The sequence below is a fragment of the Neophocaena asiaeorientalis genome, unplaced genomic scaffold, assembly GCF_003031525.2.
Source record: "Neophocaena asiaeorientalis asiaeorientalis breed wild unplaced genomic scaffold, Neophocaena_asiaeorientalis_V1.1 scaffold2, whole genome shotgun sequence".
Lineage (NCBI taxonomy): Eukaryota > Metazoa > Chordata > Mammalia > Artiodactyla > Phocoenidae > Neophocaena > Neophocaena asiaeorientalis.
This window is the reverse complement of record NW_020172182.1, coordinates 570,492-595,335: the sequence shown is the minus strand read 5'-3', so window position 1 is coordinate 595,335 and position 24,844 is coordinate 570,492. Positions and strand designations below refer to the sequence as shown.

At 42.7% G+C, this 24,844-nt stretch overlaps 1 non-coding gene across 1 annotated transcript; it reads left to right on the top strand.

Moving 5' to 3' along the window:
- Nucleotides 1–23,543: 23,543 nt before the first annotated feature.
- LOC112410725 (U6 spliceosomal RNA) lies at nucleotides 23,544–23,650 on the top strand. Its single transcript, XR_003005486.1, has one exon. It is a non-coding gene; the product is annotated as a U6 spliceosomal RNA (small nuclear RNA).
- Nucleotides 23,651–24,844: the final 1,194 nt, after the last annotated feature.

Here is a 24,844-nt window from a genome sequence, read left to right as displayed (position 1 = left end):
AGGAAATCCAAAAATGAGGGGATATATATATACGTATAGCTGATTCACTTTGCTGTATGGTAGAAACTAACACAACATTGTAAAACAACTATACTCCAATAAAATTAATTTTAAAAATTAAAAAAAATAAATGTGACTTCAGAGAGTCAAACTAGAAAGAAGGAAAATGTTACAAGAAGAGATGCGGCCCACAGGGAGTCTTGTGTAGCTCTCAACACTCTGCATTATCTTCTTATATTGTATCTGTGCAGGCTCCCTTCCCCCATTAACACTATAAGCTCCAAGAGAGTAGGGAACCTTTATTTTTCACTATGGTATCCCCAGCTCCTAGCATAGAGCCTGGCACTCAGTACAAGTTGGGGTTTCTAGAAGAGCCTAGATGTTCCCCTTTTGTCCCCTCCACATTCTAGACCACTTGGGAAAAGACCACTCAGGAAGCAATACAGCAGCTTTCTTAATGATAAAGCTGGAAAGCCAAGAGAGTTCTTACTCTCCTTTTGCGGGGAGATCCTGGAGAAGGGAGAGTTTGGTCTCCAGGACAGACCGTCATTGCATGGAGGAATGTGAAACAAATACTTGTTGCCTGCAGGGAGTCAAGGCCTCTTATTGTCAAAAGTTGCAGAGGGCCTGAGGCTTTACCCTACTTGCAAGCTAACAAGCTAGACCACAGCTGTTTCATGGATGCTGGCAAGAAGATATGAGACCCCTGGATCAGAGACAAAGGACTTATTACTCACAGCAAATGCAGTAGCCAGTGTCAGCATGATGTTCACCCTAGTTGCCCCCAAAGGTCCCAAAGGGACAACGCAGGTGTTTCCAGATGGACCCTGAATATCAGAGGATTATTACAGGTGAGGAGGTCAGACCTTGGATGTTTCACCTCTTTTTTAGCAAGTGGACGCACGTCTGCTCTTTGTCCAGGGGAAGTCGTTACCTCCTTTCTCAAGGTTGCTCACTGCCAATGCAACCCTGAGTGATATCCTGAGTGAAGAGCAGTCAGGCTCTTGCATTCATGGCTTACACAGGAAGAACATTTAGAGATGCTCAGGGCCCATCACAGAATGCCTCTTCTGACACCAATCAAATCAGGTCCCCCTTCCCTTGAAAGGGGAAGAGAAAGGTGAGGAGAATAGAGAAGTGTTATTCCAACACTTGCTCTTGGGGATAGAGCAGCAGTGTCCTTGTGGGAACACTTTTCAGCTTTCGCCAACTTAACCCACTGGGATTAATAAGCAGGTCAACAGGCTTGTGGCTTCCCCTCTTTGGGGAGGGGAACAGCAGTTTATCAGATAATCCTGCTCCCACATTTGCTAGAATATGCCCAAACTCACGATCGTTCCCTTGTACTATCCTTTTGGAACAAGTGGTGGGCGATTCATATTTCACCTGCTATGATGGTTTTTTTGTTAACCTGGCTAGGCTATAGTACCCAGTTATTTAATCCAACATTAATCTAGGTGTTGCTGTGAAAGTATTTTGTAGATGCAGTTAACATCCACAATCAGTTGACCTTAAGCAAAGGAGATGGCCCCTGATAATGTGGGTGGGCCTCATCCAATCAGTTGAAAGGCTTTAAGAGGAAAACTGAGATTTCTCTGAGGAAGAAGAAATTCTCAAGATCGCAACGTTAGCTCCCACCTAGGAGTTTCAGCCTGCCAGCCTTCCCTACAGGTTTGAGACTTACCAGCCCCCCACAGTTGTGAGCAAATTCCTTGAAATATATCCTACTGGTTCTGTTTCTCTGGAGAGACCTGACTGATATGACCACATACCAGAAATAGGTCAGAAAAGATAATAATTAAATAAACCCATAGCTCTGCTGCATCCGTGCTCACCACACACCCTCTTATTGCTTATGCAGGGTCTCAAGTCTCTGACACCTAGGAGAACACAGACCTCAATAGTCCAGCCAAAGTGAGATAACAAGTTGGTATCTTTGCTGCACTGTGTATATTTTCCAAACGAAAATATCAGAGTACCAGCCCTGACAGATAAAAACGTACTTACAGGAAAAACTGGAGAGCATATTTGAAACTGGGTCTGTTCCAAAAATTCAGGAGGTACAATTTTTGTATCTAGATATCATTCAGGTTTGCTTCACCCCCATCAGTTCCCCTGGTCCACATAAACTCTAAATATACCTCATGAAGCTTCTAGATACTTCAAGATTAAGGATCTCCCAATTATTCAACAAATATCCAATGAGCATGAAGCAGGCCAGACACCATCTTGGGATTTTAAAAAAATTTTTATTGGAGTATAGTTGCTTTACAATGTTGTGTTTGTTTCTGTTGCACAACAATGTGAAACTGCTATACGGATACATATATCCCCTTTTTTTGGATTTCCTCCCCATTTAGGTCACCACAGAGCACTGAGTAGAGTTCCCTGTGCTATACATTAGGTTCTCATTAGTTATCTCTTTTATACCATCTTGGCATTTTAAATAAAAGGAGCAGGATACCATTCCTAGTCACTGATAGTTCAGAGCCTGCTGAGACAGATGGGCAAGTAAGGAGGTGATTACAAAACAGGAACACTGGTGCCTGGACAAAGCCAAACCTCAGGTACATCCCAAGACTGCACCACCCAGCCCCCAAGGCTTCACAGGAGAGCTTCCCTTCTGCGCCATTTCATCCCTTCGTAAATTCAACAAAGGCTAACTGTAGTGTCCAACGTAACTAAATTCATTTCTCTGCAGGCTAGGGTCATTTCATCTGCCCACATCCATAGCTCTTGATCACCTGAGGAAAAATCAGAGTACAAGGTCCACCCCACTGATAGCAGTCCAACATCAGCCTGGCCCTTTGACCTGCTCAGGCAGGCCTCATGGTCACCAGTCGCTATCCCAGGCCTCTGGGTCCAAGGACCCTTTCCTTACACGTTGTTTTTGAGAAAGACCAGACTAAGAAACATTAGCTCCTACATTCATCTCTCCTAGACTGGCCTCCCCCACTGGCTAATACCTCTGGACTGTGGAAGCTGCTTTCCCAGAATCTGGGGAGTGCCTGGTCCAGTCTAAGTGCTCAGTGCCCGATGCTGAAGGGAGAGAGGGAGGAAGGGAGTGAAGGAATGAAAGAGCCTTTACAAATGAGAAAATTCAGCAGCAAAGTGAAAAACACACCAGCCTGCCAGAGGGGGAGTCCTAGATCTGAGTACTGTCAGCTCTTAACTTTCAGTGTGACTTGGGGCAAACAGTTAAACCTTTCTGACTCCCAGTGTCCTCCTCCGTAACGATGGGATCATAACAGTGTGTGCCTCATAGAGATACCATGAGATATCTATAGCGCACCCAGTCAAGTGTCTGGCAGACAATTAACACTCTATATAAGTTAATTTCACTGTTACAATTCTCATATCACCACTCTGGACCTGCAATTCCTCACCTACAAAATGAGGGGTTAAACCACATGACCCCCAACACCCTTCAAGTCCAACAGCTCTGCCACTTGGTAAAGCAGAAATAAACTCTTTGTACATCAGCCCCACTTCACAAATGACAATGACTGAGGAGAGCATAGGTGCTGGAGCCCAAGTTTGAATTCTGCCCCAAGCACTCAGGCAGCTCCAGCATCCAGTTCAGTACAATGCTGTTCCTAAATCCAGCTGAAAGGCTTCCATCCCTGGCTATGCCCTCCCCATCTTGACTTGTGTCCTGCCTCTTGTTGCCAGACTAAGCTAATATTAAATCTTACTGTTCAGCACATACTGTATTGCTATTGATTGTCACATTGTGTCTCAGATTAGTTTTAATGCTTTATACATTCAGCCATGCATAGCTCGCTAAAACTAGTCCAGAGTTACCTCTCAACTCCCTGCAGGCTTCAGAATGTTTTCAGGACTGTGCATTTCTTAGAAGATTGAACCAAGTGTTCACTGAACAACTGGCAACTTTCATTGGACAACTGACATTGAACAACTAAGGAAAGGAACTCAAAATCTCTATCTGCGAAGAATATAAATTACGAATGATCAATTTCAGTGACTCCCAGTGCATGAATCATTTCAGTAATAAAACTGTTTGGGGAAAGACTGAAGGATTGTGTCTCTTAATCTTACTCTCCCAGAGTTCTGTTATTAAATGTGTCCAGGGCCATCAGTGGGTTATGGATTCATTTGAAGAATCACATAATCCTTCAAAACTATCAGGACACAAGTGGAATTTGAAAGTGGAATTGCACAGAAGATTTTTTGCTCACTAGAGCTGGTCAGTAGGGCTGAGGCATATGGGTAATTTTTCTCTCATTAATGATTCTTTCAATACTTGCAAAGTAACTGCACTTATCTGAGACAAACCAGGTAGAATGCTACAGCTTTTCTTATGTCATAGTCTCCTTCCCCAATGAAAGAAAGCTTCCACTTTTTCTATAAAGGTTGCTGTCATTTCTCTCTATTCCTTCCTCCAAAAAAGAAAATCACAAGTTTAGCTAAAATTTAGGTTGCAAAATGTTTCACAAGTTAATAGTTCATTATTCCATATTGATTCCTGTTAGTGCTGACTCCTAAGTAGACTGTGAGATTCTTAGCAGCAGAAACACCAGCAGAAGCTTCCCCTGAGTTCTCCCACATGCCTAGAACAGCAGTTCTCAACCAGGGCAATTTTGCACCCCAGGGGACATTTGGCAGTTACTGGACACATTTTGATTGTCACAACTGGGCTATGGTGGCTGCTACTTGGCATCAGGTGGTAGAGGTCAGGATGCTGCTAGACATCCAGTGCATAGGATGGCTCCCTCAACAAAGGATTAGCCTGCCTGAATGAGTGTTCTCCAGAGAAACAGAATGAATAAATATATAATTTATATTTTTTCTATTCAATATTTTATTCTTTCATATTTATAATATAATTATAACCCTTTATTATATTACAATATAATATAATTACAATACAAATATATTATATTTATATTATATTACTATAATATAACAATGTTATAGTATATTAAATATACTATATTAATTATATGTAATTATATATTACTATATTTAATATATTAACATAACATGTTATATTAATATATTACAATATTATAATTATAATATAATATTATATTTATAATATATTACAATATTATAATTACAATATTATAATATTGTGTGGAATTGGCTTACACACTTATGGAGGCTGGCAAGTCCAAAATCTGCAGAGCCAATGTCCTAGTTCAAGTCTAAAGGCCAGCAGGCTGCTATAGAACCTGAAAGAGCTGATTGATGTCCCAATTCAAAGTCCATTATTCAGTATGATTCTCTCTTACTCAGAGAAGAGTAAGCCTTTTGTGCTATTCAGGCCTTCAATTGGTTGGATGAGGCCCACCCAACATTAGGGAGGGCAATCTGCTTTACTCAAAGTCACCAATTTAAATATTAATCTCATCCCAAAGCACCCTCACAGAAACACCCAGAGTAATGTTTGACCAAATATCTGGGTACCCTCAGACCCAGTCAAATAGACACATAAAATTAACCGTCACACCACCAAAAATGTCCATAGGGCTATGGTTGAGAAATTCTGATCCAGAATCATTCTAGGCACATAATAAATGCTCAGAAATGTTTGTTGATGGAATACAATCGGCTTGTGTTCATGTTAAGATAAAGGACGGCTCAAAAGTGGGGTAGGGTGGCCAGAGGATTCATGGAGGAGATGGGCCAGGTAGAAAATTGTACATATAGGTGGAACTTGGGTGGACAGGAAGGATACATCCCAGAATGGGAGAAGCCACATTCTGTGATGCATGCAAGGGAACCCTGTCAGCTAAAACCCTAAAGACACACTCGAGACTACAGGGGTCTTAGTAGAATAGAACCCACTGTGAAATTAGAATGAACGATGCAGTCTTGTTTTTAAAACAATTGAAATTATGTGTTTTGGGAAGGAGAGTAAGAGAAAATGGATCTTTAGCACGATTTATATTTATATAAATAGAGCCAGCAGTTTATATTAGCACATTTTACAGATGAAGGAACTGAGACAGGAAGACATTAACCACAGAGTTTGGGAATTTTTGCTTTACAGTTTGGTAAATGTGCTTACTTACGTCTGCTGACATGAGTTGGATGTTATTAGAGACGATACCATTAATGCACAGGATTATGTGGTGTTTACAGTGCTGGCTCTGGAGCCAGGACATGTGGGCTCAAACTGGCTCCACCACTTAGTAGATCGCAACCTTGGGCAAGAGGCCAAACTTGTGAATAGTAAATAAGTTCATACATATAAAGCAGGCAGAATAGGGCCAATCAGTCACATAGAAAATGCTCAGTCATGTTGGCTGTTCTTACTATCACCATTCTTTTTAATCCCAGTTCCTTAACACCAGCTATAAGGTTCTGCTGGATTCCCACCCCAACAAACAGCATCAAATCGTCTGGTGGCAAAACGGAGGAGGCATTAGCAAGCCCCTTTCAGGACTTTCCCAACTATTTTCAATGATACTTGCACAGATCTCTCAAAATTAAGTGATTTCAACGGCACTGAGTTTAAACCATTTTCTTCTGCAGCCTCCTTATTAAGCCTGTAGTTTAGACAAGCAAACACGCAAAACAAGCATGTACAAGCTGCTGCTTTGAGTAGCCAGGTGAGAAATGATGCTGCCCAGAGGGGTGTGTGTGTGTATGGATGGGTGAGAGAGAGAGAGAGAGAGAGAGAGAGAGAGAGAGATGTGGGGAGAGGGAGAAAAGGAGGATGTGTACCAGGACAAGCTGGAGTTTCTAAGCACACAGTATCAGGTTGCAGGGGGGCAGGGACCCTTATACATCCCCTGCAATCAGCATCTTCACATGCAATTTCTGTGTCCAATTTTCAAAAAAGAAACAAACAAAAAACCCACAGTAGAGGGAGGGAGAGGCGATTCCCCATTACAGTTACCTCCCTGGCTTTTCATTAAAAGGGAAGGCTCATTAAATAGGGAAGAATCCAGAGGGGAGTCCGAAGCTATTGAGAAGGCTGGAGGCCGTGTCAATGAAAAGAACCAGGCAGATTGAACATAGAACAGAGACACTAATGGGAGCTGAAGGGCAATGGTATGGATGGGAATCAAATATGTTATATGTAGAATCCAGTTGCAATGAGCAGGTACAAAATACTAAATGTCTTTCTACTACTTAGAATAGTCTAAAAATGCAATTCACTATCAATGGGTAGTGAGCTCCCCGTCATTAGAGTGATGCAAGAAGAGGATGAATGATCATTGTGTGGGGTGATGATTTCATACTTTAAAGTGATTTCTAATTATACAGTTCCCAAATGTAAAACTTGCATTGCCTATTTGGTTGTGAGGTTTAGATTTTGCTTATTTTCTTTACCTTCCTCAAGCATAACTCTATACTGGTGATAGAAAAGAGTTTCTATCTCCAAATGCAGCTCTTGTTGATTGTTCCTGGCTGCCTGGAACACTGTGTTAAGAAGGTTTCTAAGATTGTGTGATGTGATAGATTGGTAATGTCTGCTAAGGACAAAAGAAAAAGCAAAGGAGTTTCATTTTTCAAGATACGATGTAGAACAATTTCTAAGGGACAAAAGAGAAAGTAGAGACCTTCCTGGGAGGAAGTGGAGAGTTCTAAAAAGGATGAACCTAGGAAGAAGTAGCTGCCTGAAACCCCCCTACGTCTAAGCCTTAGCTCAGGGCAGGGAATGGGGACAGATAGAAACTGTGAGGGAAAGAACGAAAAGCTGAATCCAGAGCAGACCCAGTGCATTTCCTGTTTGGAATTCCCAGGGAGAGCAACTTGCCCTGCATCTGTGCCACCATGGAGCAGCCACAGCAGGTAGAAATGACAGTGTGGGATGTGCAGGAGGACTCAGTGCCCCTGAACATCTCTGCTCACACGAAGTGTGGAGGTGTCTGGAAGTTCCACCTGGCAAGGGACAAAGAAGGACACAGAGCTGAGAGCAAGGGGCCCACCTTGGGTGGCCATTGTGAGAGGCCAAGTGACCAGGTGGAGGATGTGGTTGATGCTCAGGGGATCTATAAGGCCAGTAAAGACTGAGATGGGGTCGAACCAACAGGGGGGACCACCAAGCCCCAAAGGTGCCAAGATATCAGAGCCCAAGTTACACCACTGTGGATGTGTCTGCAGCAAATGCACAAGGACAGAGGCTGGAGGGAGTCCAGACGGAGGTCAGAGGAAGCTGATAGAGAAGCACAGCACTCGGATGAGTCGTCTTTTCATATAAGTTGTGAGGATAGGAAGCTTCCTTTGCTCAGAGGCACTGGGGAATGGGGAAGAGAGGGGACACCCTCTGAAAGCTCTGACAGTGAGCCTAACCTTTAAATTGACTGACTAGGGACTTCCCTCGTGGCGCGGTGGTTAATAATCCACCTGCCAATGCAGGCGACACAGGTTTGATCCGTGGCTCAGGAAGATCCCACGTGCCACGGAGCAACTAAGCCCATGCACCACAACTACTGAGCCTGTGCTCTAGAGCCCACGAGCCACAACTACTGAGCACGTGTGCCACAACTAATGAAGCCCACGCATCTAGAGCCGGTGCTCCAGAACAAGAGAAGCCACCACAATGAGCAGCCCACAATAAAGAGTAGCCCCCATTCACAACAACTAGATAAAGCCCGTGCGTAGCAATGAAGACCCAACGCAGCCAAAAATAAATGAACGAATGAATGAATAATTTAATTTATTTTAAAAAATAAAAATAAATTGACTGACTAATTGCTCTTAAGGCCCTTTTAACCCTGGAAAGACTCAGTTTCCTTTAATTAGCAAGTGTCTAAGAGTCATTGTGTAAGATATGGTTGAGATGGAACTGCTTTTTCCAAACGTGAGCATGACCATTTCAGCATCTCTGCCACCTCCCTCTCATACACTCACACACACACACACACACACACACACACACACACACACACACACACACACAACATAAGTGTATGTGCGGTCAATCACAAGAACCTGACAAAAATAGCTAGAACAAAGGTCTGGAAGACTTCTCAAGAACAGAGGGAAAGAAATGAAAGGATTGGGTATGCAGGAGCAACGGGTATCAGTGGAGCTTGTTAGAATTCCAAATAGCAGACCACACCCTAGACCTACTGCATCTTTTTTTTTTCTTTTTTTCTTTCCAGTTTTATTGAGATATAATGGACGTATGACATTGTGTAAGTTTAAGGCATACAATGTGATGATCTGATGCATGTATATATTGTTTACCATATACATATATGTTCACCACAATAAGGTTAGTTAACACATCCTTCACCTCCCATAATTACCATTTTGTTGTTGTTATTACGATGAGAACATTTAAGATTCATTCTCTCAACAATTTTCAAGTATACAATATAGAATTGTTAACTATAGTCACCATGCTGTAATTAGCTCCCCAAATTTACTCCTCTTACAACTGGAAGTTTGTGCCATTTGTCCAACATCTCCCCCATCTCCCCTGCCCTCCAGCACCTGGCAACCACTGTCTCCTCTCTGCTTGTGTGAGTTCAGTTTTTTCTGACTCCACATATAAATGAGATCATACAGTATTTGTGTTTCTCTGTCCCTACTGCATCTTAACATGATCCCAGGTGATTTGTGTTCACATGTGGGTTTGAGAAGTGCTATGTAACATGATTTAACACAATCAAATCAACAGAACAATTCTATGAATCAAAGAGTATTCTCCCCATTTTGCAGATGATTAAACTGAGACCCAGTCAAGATCACATATGCAGTAAGTAGTAAAACCAAGATACCAACCCAAACTCTGACTTCAGAGCCCACCCCTCTTCTCTATACCAAAAACTTAGGCTCCTTCACTGTTTTTTTCTGGTCAAATGTGTGTTTACAATTGCAATGTTGCATGCCTAGAATGTTTTGGAATGACCTGTGGAGACAGAGCGATGACAAGATTTCCTGTTCCAATACATTTTCCAGAGTAAAACACCCGATATTCATGATTCAATCCATGCCCAGGATTCTGTGTGATCAAAAGCCCCCAGTATTTTAAGCTTTGGGGCAATTCATAGCTATCATGTCTAAATTGTTCTGCTTGTTCTAAATTTGCCCTGCATGTGTACCTTTCAAGAATAGTTCTTTTAGCTGATAAACCCGTTTTCAAATGCAAATATGTTTTGAAATGTATCTGTTCAATCACTTCTCCCTCAAAATCATACTATAGCTGAATTACTCCAAAGGAATCTGTAGTGAAGCACGGAACATTTTCAAGCATAATCCTGTGGTGTTTTCATCTAAAAAGGTGACTAACAGCTTGCATAAGCTTATACCCAGACTTAAAACTTAAAAATCCCTGTGGTGTTTGCAAAGGGCGTTGAGAAAGCAAGCCAAACCTGGGAAACAGAAATGTCTTTGCACGCTGACTTATCTACCAGTCACGAAACCAGTCCAATTTAAAATTGCTGTTACTCATTTCAGCTCCACAACCTCTATTCCTGAGAGTGAGTTGAAAAAGCACCCTTTCCTCTGTTAAGAAAAATAAGAAATGGCTCATAGCCAGCACATGTTAATTAGATCATGCAAGGTGGCGAAAAGGGATCTGAAGTAAGATGAAACCTATTGCTACCTGACATCAAGTAGGTAATTATAAACATACATTTGGAAAAAATGAATGAAATCTAGCCTTGGGTCTGGAATTAAGCAGCTCTGTGACCTTGGGGAACTCACTCTCCTCTCCAGGTTCATCTTTTTGGGCCTCAATGATTTCCTAAGATTCCTTCCAGATTCACAGTCTCAAATTTTAATTATGTGCTAAGTGTAACATACTTAATTTGAAGGATGGCATATCAACAAAGATAGTTAAGAAGATGACAAGGCAGCATGGGAACTAGTCATTACATAATATGGAATACAAAATGTTTATACTCTCTAAAGCTATATAAGATTCTGCGTGCATGTGAACGAAAGCTGGAAGGAAAGAGGGAACAAAGAGAACAGAGTGAGATCACGGGTGAGTGAAGTTTCCTTATGTTTTGATTTTCATTAATTTACTGTTTGATGTTTAAAAACCATAATTTTAGGGAAGCATTTCATGTATTAACGCATATATGTGGAACCTAGAAAAATGGCAGGTGAACTTATTTCCAGGGCAAGAATAAAGATGCAGACGTAGAAAACGGACATGTGGACACAGCGGGGAAGGGGAGGGTGGGACGAACTGGGAGATCAGGATTGACATAAACACACTACCATGTATAAAATAGCTAGTGGGAATCTGCTGTATAGCACAGGGAGCTCAGCTCAGTGCTCTGTGATGACCTAGATGGGTGGGATGACGGGGGTGGGAGGGAGGTCCAAGAGGGAGGGGATATATGTACACATATAGCTGATTCACTTCGTTTTACAGCAGAAACTCACACAACATTGAGAGGCAATTATACTCCAATTAAAAAAACAAAAGAAAAACTATTTTGGTAGTTTGCTGTCATTTATTTTCTCAGCTTCCAAAGTGATGGTAGCCAGGCTGCTCTCATTGCTATTTAAGGATTGTATCACTTTCCAGAGCTCAGTAGTGTTTCCAAAGCGGTCCTACACCAGTGCTCCAGGAGGTAGATCCCTATCTTCTCAGCCTAAACCTACAAACATAGGTCCTGTGCTTGCCTTTCCCTCCACTGCTGGCTGGGAGAGAACAGGTACTGCACGTAAGGGTCCAATCAGAGCACCTCAGGTGGGAACGGACTATGGAGTTTGCTCTGCCCTTCCTCTGAGGAAGTCCCTTTGGAGTGTCCACCTGGTTCATAAATAAGCCTTTCACTGCCCACCCTTCATCCACAACCAAGGGCCCCAGCAGCCATTTTGGACAATATGTCTCATCTTACCACCATGGCAGCCTCTGACTGGACCAGTGCTGAGGACCTGACCCATGATGGCCAATCAGAGCCTCTTTGCCAGACATTTGAAATTGGGACTAAGAAACAGTCAGTATCTCTTGAGATCGCTAAATCCAAAACCTGCCATTGTATCAGCCTGGGTGCTCTGGAATAAACATTTTTGATCACCTAGGTGGATTGTAAAAGCAGAGAAAGCTCACATGGGGGACGAAACATCAGTGAGGAGAGAAGGAGTCAGTATGCCTTTCTGCTTCTGCCCCTTCCTCAGGGATGCTGCAATCTGCCCTTGGGTTCTGTGAAACAGCCTGAATCCTTAACTAAAGGCTCCTTTCAGCTTAAGTGAAGGCAAGTTCGTTTCTATTACTTATCAAAATTGTCCTAATACATCTGCCCTCCCTCTATTTATCTGTGGGAACAAGCCATACAAGTCCCTGTGTAACCTGGCCCTGTGAAGGTCCCCACCTTGTAGCCCACTCACACCCTGGCCATGGGGGGCCTCAGCAGGTACTGCCCAACACCTTATTTCCTCTTGTCTCTGAGCCTTGCTGGCTGCTCTGCCTGAAATGTCCTCCAGCAACTGTTCCTAGCCTGAAGGCATAAGCAGGTAGAAAGCCTGTCTGCAGGGGTCTGCTTGCTTCCTGCCTTTCTTCAGCCTTGCATATGATTAAAGCACTCACACTGAGTGCTGCCTGGGATGCTGGGAGCTGCTTTCTCTGTTCTGCTAGCCAGAACAGGCTGAGGTTTCAGAGAGCACGCCCTCCCGGGAAGCTGAGGGAGACAGGTCTTGTTGCTGCAGCCTGAGATGATGCTGCTCTCATTAGGTTTTTCTGCATTCTTTATTTATAAGGCCTTACTGGGCATCCAGGTTAAAGGCTGGCAGTGCCCAGCATCCCCACGCTTAATGAGGAATCAACGGCATGGTGGAAAAAATATATCTGGGGAGGTTTCTGCGTTCCAGGGCACAACAAATGAAAGAAGAGAGCTTCTCTGAACACGCCTGAGGTGAGGAATAACTCACTTCCCAAAAGATTTTCTGAAGAGCAGCAAATGTGCACATTTCAATCCTACCCAGTTGAAACGAAGAGTGAGTAACGATTGTAGACGTTATCTAATGCATGCGCAGTGCCCCACAGAAGTCAACTAAGGCAGGAGGTGTTATCATCCTTGATTTACAGATAAGGAAACTGAGGTTCAGAGGTAAAGTCACTTTCTGAGCTTACGCAGGGACCAAGTGGGCCTCTAGGTGCAAAGCTCGCCACCTGGTCCCAGTGACTATCCTCTAAGTCAGAAGTCATCAGAATGCTCCCTGGACCAGCAGCAAAAGCATCACTTAGGAACTGGTTAGAAATGTAAATTCTTGGGCCTCAGCCCAGACCTACTAAATCAGACACTCTGGCGTCAGGGCCTGGCAAGCCGGGTGTTAACAGACCCTCCAGAGGATTCTGCTGTGCTCTACATCCCCACTATTCAATGAGGGTCTCGGTCCAGATCAGCATCACCTGGGAGCTGATTAGAAATGCAGACTCCCAGGCCCCACCCCAGATCTAGTGAATGGGAATCTGCATTTTAACATCCCCAGGTGATATGTATGCACATTAGAGTTGAAGACTTAAGGAGCAAGCAGTTGGTGTTTGATACCTTGTCATTTCAATCCTGTTTGAAGTCCGGAAAATGAGTGGGGGTTAGGGGAGACTATGCTGGGAGGAAAGATGATGAGATTCTTAAAGGCTCCTTTGTGCGTGGGTGATAACTTCTTTCCTCTCTTTTACTTCATCACGTAAGGAGGTAATTTTGTGTGAGAGCTTTTTTGTTGTCTGTTGTTTATATTTACATGATAAAACCTTTCTTGAGGTGTTCAAAGTGATCTTACTTTGAGGCACTCTTTTTATGAAGCTGGGGTAACGTCTACATGGATGCAAACACAAGGGCCCCTCTAAACCCTAGTGAAGTCAAGGGAAATCAGAAAGTGACATTCAGTCATCCCTGCTTCCGCCTTCCTAACAGAACCTGCAATCCTCCCTACCTTGTGCAGCCATGCTTCAGAGGGGCTCAGCGCTCCCAGCCCCAGGGTATGTGCTGCTTGGTCTACAGAAATGAATCACAGTTGCATTTTTCTTACCAGGGATTGGTTTAAACATAGGCGTGTGAACATAATTCCAACCAATGGGACAAGAGAAGTGAGAGTAAATGTTTCCTCAGTCTTAAAAAGAAACACAAGGACCACCTCACACCCATTAGGATGGCTACTATCCCAAAAAGTGGAGGGTGAAGGGATGTGGAGGAAAATTGGAATACTTCTTCACTGTTGGTGGGAATGTAAAATGGTACGATCACTATGGAAAACAGTTTGGCAGTTCCTCAAGAAATAAAAGTAGAATTAATATATGATCCAGGAATTCCACTTCTGAATATATACCCAAAAGAACTGAAAGCAGACTCTTGAAGAGTTATTTGTACACCCATGTGCACAGCAGCATTATTTACAATAGCTAAAAGGTAGAAGAAGCCCAAGTGTCCCCTGGGCTGACGAACAGATGAATGGATAAACAAAATATGGTATATACAGACAAGGGAATATTATTCAGCCTTAAAAAGGAAGGAAATTCTGACTCGTGGTACAACATGGATGAACCTTGAGGTCATTACAGGAAGTCACAAAAAGACATAGACAGTATAACTCCACTTATATGAGGCACATAGAATAGTCAAATTCACAGAGTAAGATACTAACTAGAAGGATGGTTACGAGGGACTGTAAATGTACATAACGCTACTGAACTGTACACCTAAAAATGGTCAAGATGTTAAATTGTATGTGATGTGTATTTTACCACAATTAAAAATAAATTTGTGGGCTTCCCTGGTGGCGCAGTGGTTGAGAATCTGCCTGCTAATGCAGGGGACACGGGTTCGAGCCCTTGTCTGGGAGGATCCCACATGCTGCGGAGCTACTAGGCCCATGAGCCACAACTACTGAGCCTGCACGTCTGGAGCCTGTGCTCCGCAACAAGAGAGGCCGCGATAGTGAGAGGCCCGCGCACCGCGATGAAGAGTGGCCCCCGCTTGCCACAACTAGAGAAAGCCCTCGCACAGAAACGAAGACTCAACACAGCAAAAATAAATTAATTAATTAATAAAAATAAATTTGTTTAAAAAGACACACAAGGAAGAGACCATCCCCTGTTCTGCCTCTGCATATTATCATGTCTTCGTGTGGTACCTGGAATAGCTGCCAAAATTTGGGGACCCCCTCAGGAGAGAAAAAAGATGGGAAAAACACAAATCTTTGATGATGCCTTTGAGTCACTGCATTAACAAGCCCTGGATCGGCCTTCTCTCCAGGACTTTTATAATGTGAAATAATATTTCTTATTACTTAGCTGCTTTGAGTTGAGTTTTCTGTTACCTCCAAAAGCATCCTGACAGATAGAGGGTTCTAAGTATCCAACAAGAGGCAGGCAGCCAGCATGGCTCATGAAGACAAAAAGGCCCAGCTTTGAAGCTTTCAATTCTGCTGCCACCGTAGTGAAATTGGCTGGTGGTGGTTAGAAAGGCTCATGCTGATCGCACTTTGTTTTATCTTCCAGATATTGCTGTGCAATATGCTTTTATAAAGAATCACTGAATTACCGTAAACCCCTGGATGGCTATCATAGCATGGAATACAATGCCACTGAAATGATGCTAAAGAGGTTTACTCATTAACATGAAAAGTTTCTTACCTATGCATTAAGTGGGGGTAAATACAAGTTACAAAGTGGTGTGACTCAATTTCTTATGTATTAACTTACGTATTCTTGTGTATTAATTTCAACTAGTTGTAGATAGGCAGGCAAGGTCAGAGAGGTAAATGGATATACATATACAAATATATGTGAAGAGAGAACAAGAGAGCAAACAAAATATTAACACTGGTTATATCTTGGAAGTGGGGGTTATAGCTATATTTTATTTCCTTCTTTTTGGTTATATATTTTTCTAAATTTTCTTCAATGGAACTATCTTATTTTATGATAATAAAAATATTGGTCTCTTTAAAAAACTGATGTAATATTTTAATTAACTTTGCTCATAGACACATGATTTTTCTCAAAAAGCTGAGCATGTAATTCCCTGTGTGTCCAACCTTTTTATGTTAACCGTTTAGAGAGGACATCTCCATAATGTATGACACGGGTCCCTGCCCCTAAGATGCTGTCTACCAATCACAGTCAACAGTGCTGTTAACACAGGTTTATTATTCCAGACTCCATTATTTTAATGTGGTGTTCTTGGGGGTAATAGTCCAGAGCTGTAGCATACTTTGACCCTTACCAAACAACCCCGGTTTGCTGTGGTTTTAGTTCTTGCGTCTGCTTTTAATCCTTTCAGTGTTTTCAGGTATTCCTCATTATTTATCAAAGTATATGTCTGTGTTACACCCTCTCCTGCCCTCTCCTCTGCAGCCTCCAATACACTGAACCCTTGGAAGTGAGATGAACTCCATGGTATCACTGGGTGTAAATAAGAGTAAAGGCTCAAGGAAGCTTTCTCACGAGGGAGGCCCATGAGATTTATCACATGAGCTTCCTGGTATTCTCGGTTACACAAAACTTTTTCTGGCTTGGCTCCTGGTTCCTATGTGTATTCTAAACTAGTGAAGATGCTGGAGAGCAGAATTCTGCGTAAGTGAAGTGGGAGTGTTTCTGATAACAAATGGCTACTCCATTAAGAAATAGCATGACTGATTCTCTGGACATCTCGATCCAAAAGAAGGAGGCTGCAGATGGCAAGAACAGAACTGACTGGGGTACCTTCTACCCCCAAAGTGAGGTTATTTAGGTTCACCACCTGGTCATTAGACTCGCCAGATGGCAAGCTTGAGTAACTGCTCAGAAAGAGAGCAAGTAGCCAATCCATTACCCCAGCACAGTCAATACCGTTACTTTAACGTGAGATGCACATACTAGTACATAATATGGGTAATGAGGCATCACAGAGCCATCATAAAGGCAGCCATCTGGGCTTGTGTGGGACAGCCTTGTGCACTGTGGCCATGGGGGAAACTCAGCTGAGTCTTGCACAGCAGGGATGAGGAGGAGGTGCGGGGGCAGAGGTGGAGGTTGGGTGGGGGAAGCGGGAAGCGGGGTGTGTGCCCACATGTGCCACTGTCCACAGCATTCGAACATCTTGCTGCTGCCTCTGGGCCATTGCCACCTTTTGCCCCCTTTTCACCTAGTTCTCAGGTTCTTTTTGTTGTCATTCTCAATTTTGATGAAAAAGTCACGATATTTTTACAGCAATGCTGGAAAAATAGAACTGTGACTAGAGGTGCTTTTGAATACTTTGACAGTTCTAGTCCAACTCTGGCAGTTACAAAAATGGCTTTCCTTTAGGAAATGGCACGTGTGTCTGGGTGGGGAAGGGGATGGGGTGAGAGTTCGCACACTCTGACTCACCTCTGGAATAGGCTTGGGATGGAAAAGCTCCAACTAGTTCCACTGGGGCTGGCACACATAGGACCTGGGCACCCCAGAGGGTAAGGCCAGAAAGAAAAGCAGGTGAACCAGGCCATGCCTGAGTCAGGCACTGTAGGCCACATGAGGGCAGGGGCATTTCCTGCCACAATTCCTCCTCATAACCCCACAGGACCCAGCACAGTGCTGCCCAAATAGGGCAGTCAGTGTCATGTTTGTGGAAGTCAGTTCACTTACTCAGCAAATGTTTACTAGATGCAGGGCACTAGGTGAAACCAGGTAAAGGGCACATGAGATCTCTCTGAATTATTTCTTAAAATTGCACATGAATCTACAGCTATCTCAAAATAAAAAGTTTACTTAAAAGTTAAATTTGAAAAACTTGAATACATCTAAAAAGAGAGTGGCTAAAGAGAAACAAATGAGGAGATCCAGAAATATTGTTTTTAAAGGGAGAGGGAGACAGAGACAGAGCGAGAGACAAACATTTGACAGACATCACGTGACAAAGGGCATAAACGTGTGTAAACATCAGAAGCAAGGAGACCTTGTACCAGCAGGCTCCTTCAGACCCCAAGTGGCCATTCATTAGGCACCTTCTAGGTTTCCTCCCAACTCTAAGAACGTAGGAGATACTGACCTATTTTCAAACCAATTTTCCTCACTGCTCATTTTTGCCCAAAATGACCTGTGACTGTAAATCAAGACCATCTGTCTTTAATCCAGCTCTTCAGAACCTGAGTACTTTTCACAACTAAACTTCTGAGCCATCCAGAAGTGAGGGATGCCTTGTGACGCCCTGAGAGGAGCTGTCATCATCCCTGCTGTTGTCTAAGGAATATCCCCCTCAAGGCCATGCCCATAACTCTCATCATGGCCTCGGGGGAGGAGAGGTGGCAGCTTTAGAAGTGACAACGGAGAGCCTAGGAAACACCTTGCTTGTGCTTTACATCAAGCACACGGAAATAAACAAGGATGCCAAGGGGAAGGCAACATACATTACATTTTCATAGTATTGTCTATACTATGGTCATGTTCGTTTTAGATCATCAAAAACATACAGTAACCCTGTGAGGCCAGAAGTGCTGGGGTCTCCCTTGACAGATGAGGAGACTGAGGCCCAAGGGGTTCCTGGATCCCAGGAAGAGTAAGAGATAGAGTGGTCCTCTTCTGACTCTGGTGCCCATTCTTCATTCTCAAGCCCACTGCTTCCAAACCATGGTTTTGCTCCTCAAGATCAACATCTACTTCTTTGCCTCTCTTCATCTTGGCTGCACAATCGTGTCATTGACACCCCGCACACAGCCCTATCCTATTTCATCAGTGCTACGCCATCTACATCTTGGTACTTAAATACTATGTTCAACTTCACTGTTATTTGTTAAGCCATCCAGACTTCAGTGTCTCCAGTCTTCTGAAGACACTTCTGAATCTCCTCTCTTGCCTTATTCCAATATAATTCCTTTTGGGGAGCAACTGAAATAAGTCTTTCTCAGACTTCGGCCGGTCTGCCCTCAGTCATGTTTCTGCGTGTTTCATATCCAGTGTAGCATGGAGCACAGCAACACCAAAACCAGGGAGAGCTGACTGTCACAGAATCAGTGACAAGCCACAGTCCCAGGAGTCCATCAGGGAGAGGCCAAGAGTCAATGAGATCCACAAGTGGATGCATGAAATATGAACCATGGATTAGGACTTGGGAAAGTGGCTGATGTTACAGGGGGCAAGCCTAAAGGAAACAAATAAGTTCCTTGTTTGTCTGGCATAGGGAAGCTTTTAAAGTGCCAGGTGTTACTGTCTCCTTTTGCTCCACAATATCTTAAAGGCACCACCTGTCACCTGGCAGATGACTGATTGAGCAGCCTGGGAGTTCACAGGGGGCCAGCTTGCCTTGGACACAGCCCTACTGATTGGAGCCAAAGTATCTCACACAACAGTGATAGGTTAAAGCCAACAGATGTCTTCACACCCTAAATCATAGAGAAAGTTAAGAAGGGAGAGGAATAATTGACAGTATCCCTGATCAAAACAGACACCTTGTCACAGCATATTTAGTGGAAAATACATAGAAAACAAAAGCTGAATTCCCTATCCAGGCTGCAGTACCTAATACGTCACTGCCAAGAAGAAAGCATTTAGTGAAACCCTCCTTTAAGTTTTTTCTGGAGTAGGCGCTATATGGAGCAATTAGTCAGACAGCAGTGCAACCCCCAAGCTCACAGTGCAATGCAAACAACCCTGATGTAGACAAACAGGCACAGCACATCCACCCAACAAATATTTATTGAGCACACATATTATGTACCAGGCACCAAGTGTGGCTTTGATATTACAACAGAGCTTCCTTTTAAAGTTTCCAATACAAGTTCACATACACAATCAAATCTGATCCTCATAAAACCAAGTGAACCAAGTGACACAGGTGTTGTTATCCTCACTTTGAAAAGTAAACTTAGGTTCACCAAGATTAGATGAATGGTCCAAGTCCATATGACTAGTACCACATAAAGTTTCTTGCATTGGGGAAGAATCTCAGGGAATATTTTTCCTTCATGCCCCTGGATACCTATGGATCCTTTCCTACCTGTGCCAAAAGCCTGCTCCCCAACCTCTACACTCACTCTACCTCAGATGTCTCTGCACTCTGCCTACCACACTTTTTAGAGTAGGAAGCACATGTAAGGGTATGCTCAGCTTCAAGCCACAGAAAACCCAGACTGTGAGTGACTTAAGAGAATTATCTTACAAGAGATCTGAAAGTACACAATTCCAGAGTTGGCACCTTAGCTCAAAATTGTCACAAAAGAAAAACAAAATTGCATTGAAAGAACCAAGATCTTTCCTTCTTTCCACTCCACCATCCTTAGGCTACTCACCTCACAGCTACAAAACGGCTGCTACAGCTCTATCCTCATGTTCTCACATGACTATACCCAAAGGCAGATCCAGGTCACATGACCACCCAGCAGCAAGGGCGGGAGGAAGGCAAGAATCTGTTATTTGTGACTTTCATGGGGGAAGTAGGGAGGTGTGGGCACCAAGGCAAAAGCTGGGAGTGGCTATTGGATAACTAATCACTAGCCTCTGCCACAGGTAACGTGCTGATTCCTGATTAGGGTCAGAGCTGAAAATTAATTCCTCCCCAGCAGAAATATAAATTTCTTGACACTATAAGTTGCTTTATTAGTTCTCTATTGCTGCATTGTAAATAACCATGGGCTAAGTAGCTTAAGACAATACCCATTTATTTTCTAACAGCTCTATAGGTCAGAAGTCCAGGAAGTCTTGAGTGAGTTCTCTGATTAGGGACTTACAAAGCTAAAATCGAGGTGTTACCTGGGCTGAGCTCTCATCTGGAGTTCTGGGGAAGAAGTCACTTCCAACGCATTCAGATTGCTGGCAGAATTCAGTTCCTTGTAGCTGTAGGACTGTCTCCATGGCCTTGCTGGCTGTCCACCAGGGATCACTCTCAACTCCAAAGACGGCTTTCCATCCTTATACGTGACCCCCTCCATCTTCAACACCAGTAATGGTGCACTGAATCCTTCTCATATCAATACTTCCAATCTCTCCAACTTTTCCTTCTACCAGCAGCTGAAGAAAATTCTATGCTTTTAAAGGGCTCCTGAATGAGATTAGGCCCACCTGGGTAATCTGCCTTTGGCCATGATCACAGGAGTAACACCAGAGGGTGAAGATCATGGCAGCCATCTCAAAACTCTGCCTACCTTAGCCACCATTAAAAAAACAAAAGCAGGATTTATTCTTGGAGTTTGGGATAGGGTCACCCTTCCCTGAATCACGATAAGGGCAGGAGGACTCCCAGTCAAAACTGGGGCTCTGCAGGCAAAAAATTAAAGAAGAGAATGGCTGCTGGGTGGGCAACCAAGAGTGACTGATTTGATTAACTGTTTTTCTGTGTAAATGAGACACTAACCCTAAGATAGTTACACAGTGGAATACCATCTAGCTGGTGCATTTTTTTTTTTTTTTTTTTTAAATGAGAACATGGTGTGTAAGAACCACTGACCAGGACAGGGATTCCTGCTTCATTTAACTTCCCCACCCCTCCAACCCTTACAACCCCTCCCCCACCTGCTCCTCAGCCAGCACTGTGTCCTGAACACGGACTCATGAAGAATGCTGACCCACAGGGAGTTTGATAGAGTTTCTTATAATGAAACTATTTACTGTGGCTAGATTTCTTATGGCTGTTTTTAACTGGTTTGTTTCTATCTGTTAGGCAAAAGGGAAAGACAAGGGTTTATGGAAAGAGGAGGCCCATCTCTAAGAGTTCACACAGAGCAGGTCCTAACACTGCCCATGGTGTTTGTAAGGAGTCTTTGTAAGGAGTCTTTGAAGGCCTTTCCATGTCTTTCTAAAGAGAAATCACCTGCCCTCTTCTCTGCAGAGGTGCCTCATTACAAGCTCTTTCAATGCATTGTTTTCTGTTTCACTGCCTTAAATCCAGCTTGGGCTGCTTATGTTTTTTATTTCAATTTGTTTTCTCTGTTTTATTACATCTATTTGGATTTAATTTTTTTTCCTCCACCAAAAAGTGTAAAATACCAAGTCAGATGTCTCCGAGGAGCTTATGTACGTTTGCACAAGCACTTGGAGATCCTTAAGAACTGCAGATTATCAACCAGGAACAGCTCAATGCCTTTCAGAATGCTTTACTTTCACAGAGGCTTGTGTTTACCTTTTAAGTGCTTTCAAGTCCGTTCTCTCGAAGTACCTTGCCTTACCAGGAGCCCTGCTTTTTGTTCTTGTTGCCTTCTTCATTCAGAAGAACCATCAATCAGTTTCTGAAACAAGGAAGCTTCTGTGCAGAATTCAAAAGACACCACATCACAGCTGGTGGCAAGAGAGTGCAATGGGCATTGTTGTTTGTACACAGGCCTTCATCTCTGTGAGAAGTACCCCTGTTTGAAATGAATGAGGCAGACAAGAATGGTGGCTTCAAAAGCAACTATCCTCCTCTGGGCTTTTCTTGTTTAAAGTTCTGCACAGCACTGTCACAAGAAAGTAAAGAGAATAAAAGGCAAATCTGCAGCAGGCTACAGGTTTCCTATACAAGAGACTCACACCTGGCCTCAGCCAGGCTGTGTGTCTGGATATTTCCCTTTACTATGTAGATTTGGGTTTGCAAGGTTAATGTGCAAGAGGCTGTTTATTTTTTCCCAGTGATTCTGCATAAAAATTACATAAACTTCCCTTACCAAGAGCCTAGCCCAGAAATATGACAGGCTCCTCTCTTTCCTGGTGCCTCTTAAGGGTGTCATTTCTGGTAGGAGTAGAGCATCCATCACTAGTGTTGCCATGGTTATGGCTTCCGGACCAGGGGATTGGCTGATCCTTGGCCCAGCTGTTCCACCTAGCTATCATCAACTCCACAGCAGGAGATTTCCTTATTCCCTGATTCATTTTGTATTTGGCTGGAATATTGGAGAGCACATAGTTTCCATGGTACTTCATGACGCTTCTGTAGGTTCTTAGCGACCCTAAGGTTGATTAGGACATAAAGTCTTGGGCTAGTGGAAAATTTAAAACAGTGTGCAGGGCTTACAGCAGAGATGAAAAAGAAATAAAAGGAATCCAAATCGGAAGAGAAGAAATAAAACTGTCACTGTGTGCAGATGACATGATACTATACATAGAGAATCCTAAAGATACTACCAGAAAATTACTAGAGCTAATCAATGAATTTGGTAAAGTAGCAGGGTACAAAATTAATGCACAGAAATCTCTGGCATTCCTATACACTAACGATGAAAAATCTGAAAGAGAAATTAAGGAAAAACTCCCATTTACCATTGCATCAAAAAGAATAAAATACCTAGGATTTTGTCTCCTACTTCACTAATCATTAGAGAAATGCAAATCAAAACTACAGTGCGGTTATCACCTCACACCAGTCAGAATGACGATCATCAAAAAATCTACAAACAATAAATGCTGGAGAGGGTGTGGAGAAAAGGGAACCCTCTTGCACTGTTGGTGGGAATGGAAATTGATACAGTCACTATGGAGAAATCTTGCATTGTTTGTATCTTTTAAAAGTGCCTTAAATTCTTTGGAAGCAAGGCTAAATATAAAGGAAGTATAAATATATTCTCTAGAAATCCATTGGATTTTTTGCTTTTAGGATGGGAGAAAAAAAGTACAAAGGTTTTTCTGCCCAGGAAGGGAAAATTGCATAATGCAAAGCACCTAGAACATATTCTGTGTAAGAAACAAATGGAATAATTTAAATGTACATTTTCTGTTGAAGAAAAAATATATGTACATGGTGTTCGATTCAACAGCATACATATTAAAATTGTAACGATACAGAGAAGATTAGCATGGCCCCTGCTCAAGGATGACATGCAAATTTGTGAAGCATCCCACATTTTTAGATGTTGGTCAAAGTGTACAAAACTCCCCACTAAAGGATAAATAAGGTCTAGGGATCTAATGCACAGCATGGTGACTATAATCAACAATACTGTATAATATATTGAAAGATTTTAAGAAAGTAGATCTTAAATATTATCACCACACAAGTAAAAAATATATAACATAACTATGTCAAGGGATGGAGATGTTAACTAACCTTATTGTGGTCATCGTTTTGCAATGTATACATGTCTCTAATCATCACATTGTGTACCTTAAACATACATATATCAATAATAATTCAATGAAGCTGGAGGGGAGGAATTGCCTCAACTACAGAGGGAAAAAATATATATACATATATTTGATTGGATTCAAGAAAACTGGAATTTCTAGTACAATTGGAGGATAAGACAATTACACTCCTAAACTCAGGGAGCCCCCTGAATAATTAGGAGCCTGCCCCAGAGAATCACACACACAAGAAATTTGGGCAGTCCCTTCAAAAGCCTGGGGTGGGCCAGGGGGACACACCATACCATCAGGGAGGTGCTTAGTGGGTTCTGAGAACCCCAGTTTCTTGCACACAATTAAAGCTTTACAGGCAGTTCCCTGGTGGTTTAGTGGTTAGGATTCCGGGCTTTCACTGTCATGTCCCGGGTTCAATCCCTCGTCAGGGAACTGAGATCCCGCAAGACATGTGGTGTGGCCAAAAAATAAATAAATAAATAAATATAAGCTTTACAAGCATCTGCTGAACAAATGGAAAAGATAAAAAAAAAAAAAACCATTATGCCTGTGTGCTAAATAAGTTCACAGATAATCTTCAAATTAACCCAAGTGAAAATGATTTAGCAGCCTCAGAAAAGTAGATGCTATAAAAGGCTTTAGTCCCTTTAATCCTCTCAACAACTCTTTGAGGTAGATGTTTTTATCTCCACTTTTTTCAAATGAGGTTATGGAAGGTTAAGTAATATGTGCAAGGCCACATAACTAGTAAGTGAAAGACCCAGGATTTCAGCCCCCAGCTGTCTGATTCTAAAAACAGACTATTCCCTCTACTCTGATTTTTCCCAAGCTTTTCTCACGTTAAGAACACAAATCTGATGCCCCATCCCAGATGCACTGAATCAGAACCTCCAGGGAGAGACTTGGAAACATAATGTTTAACAAGAGATGAAATGATTATTATTATCAGAGAAGTTTAAGAAA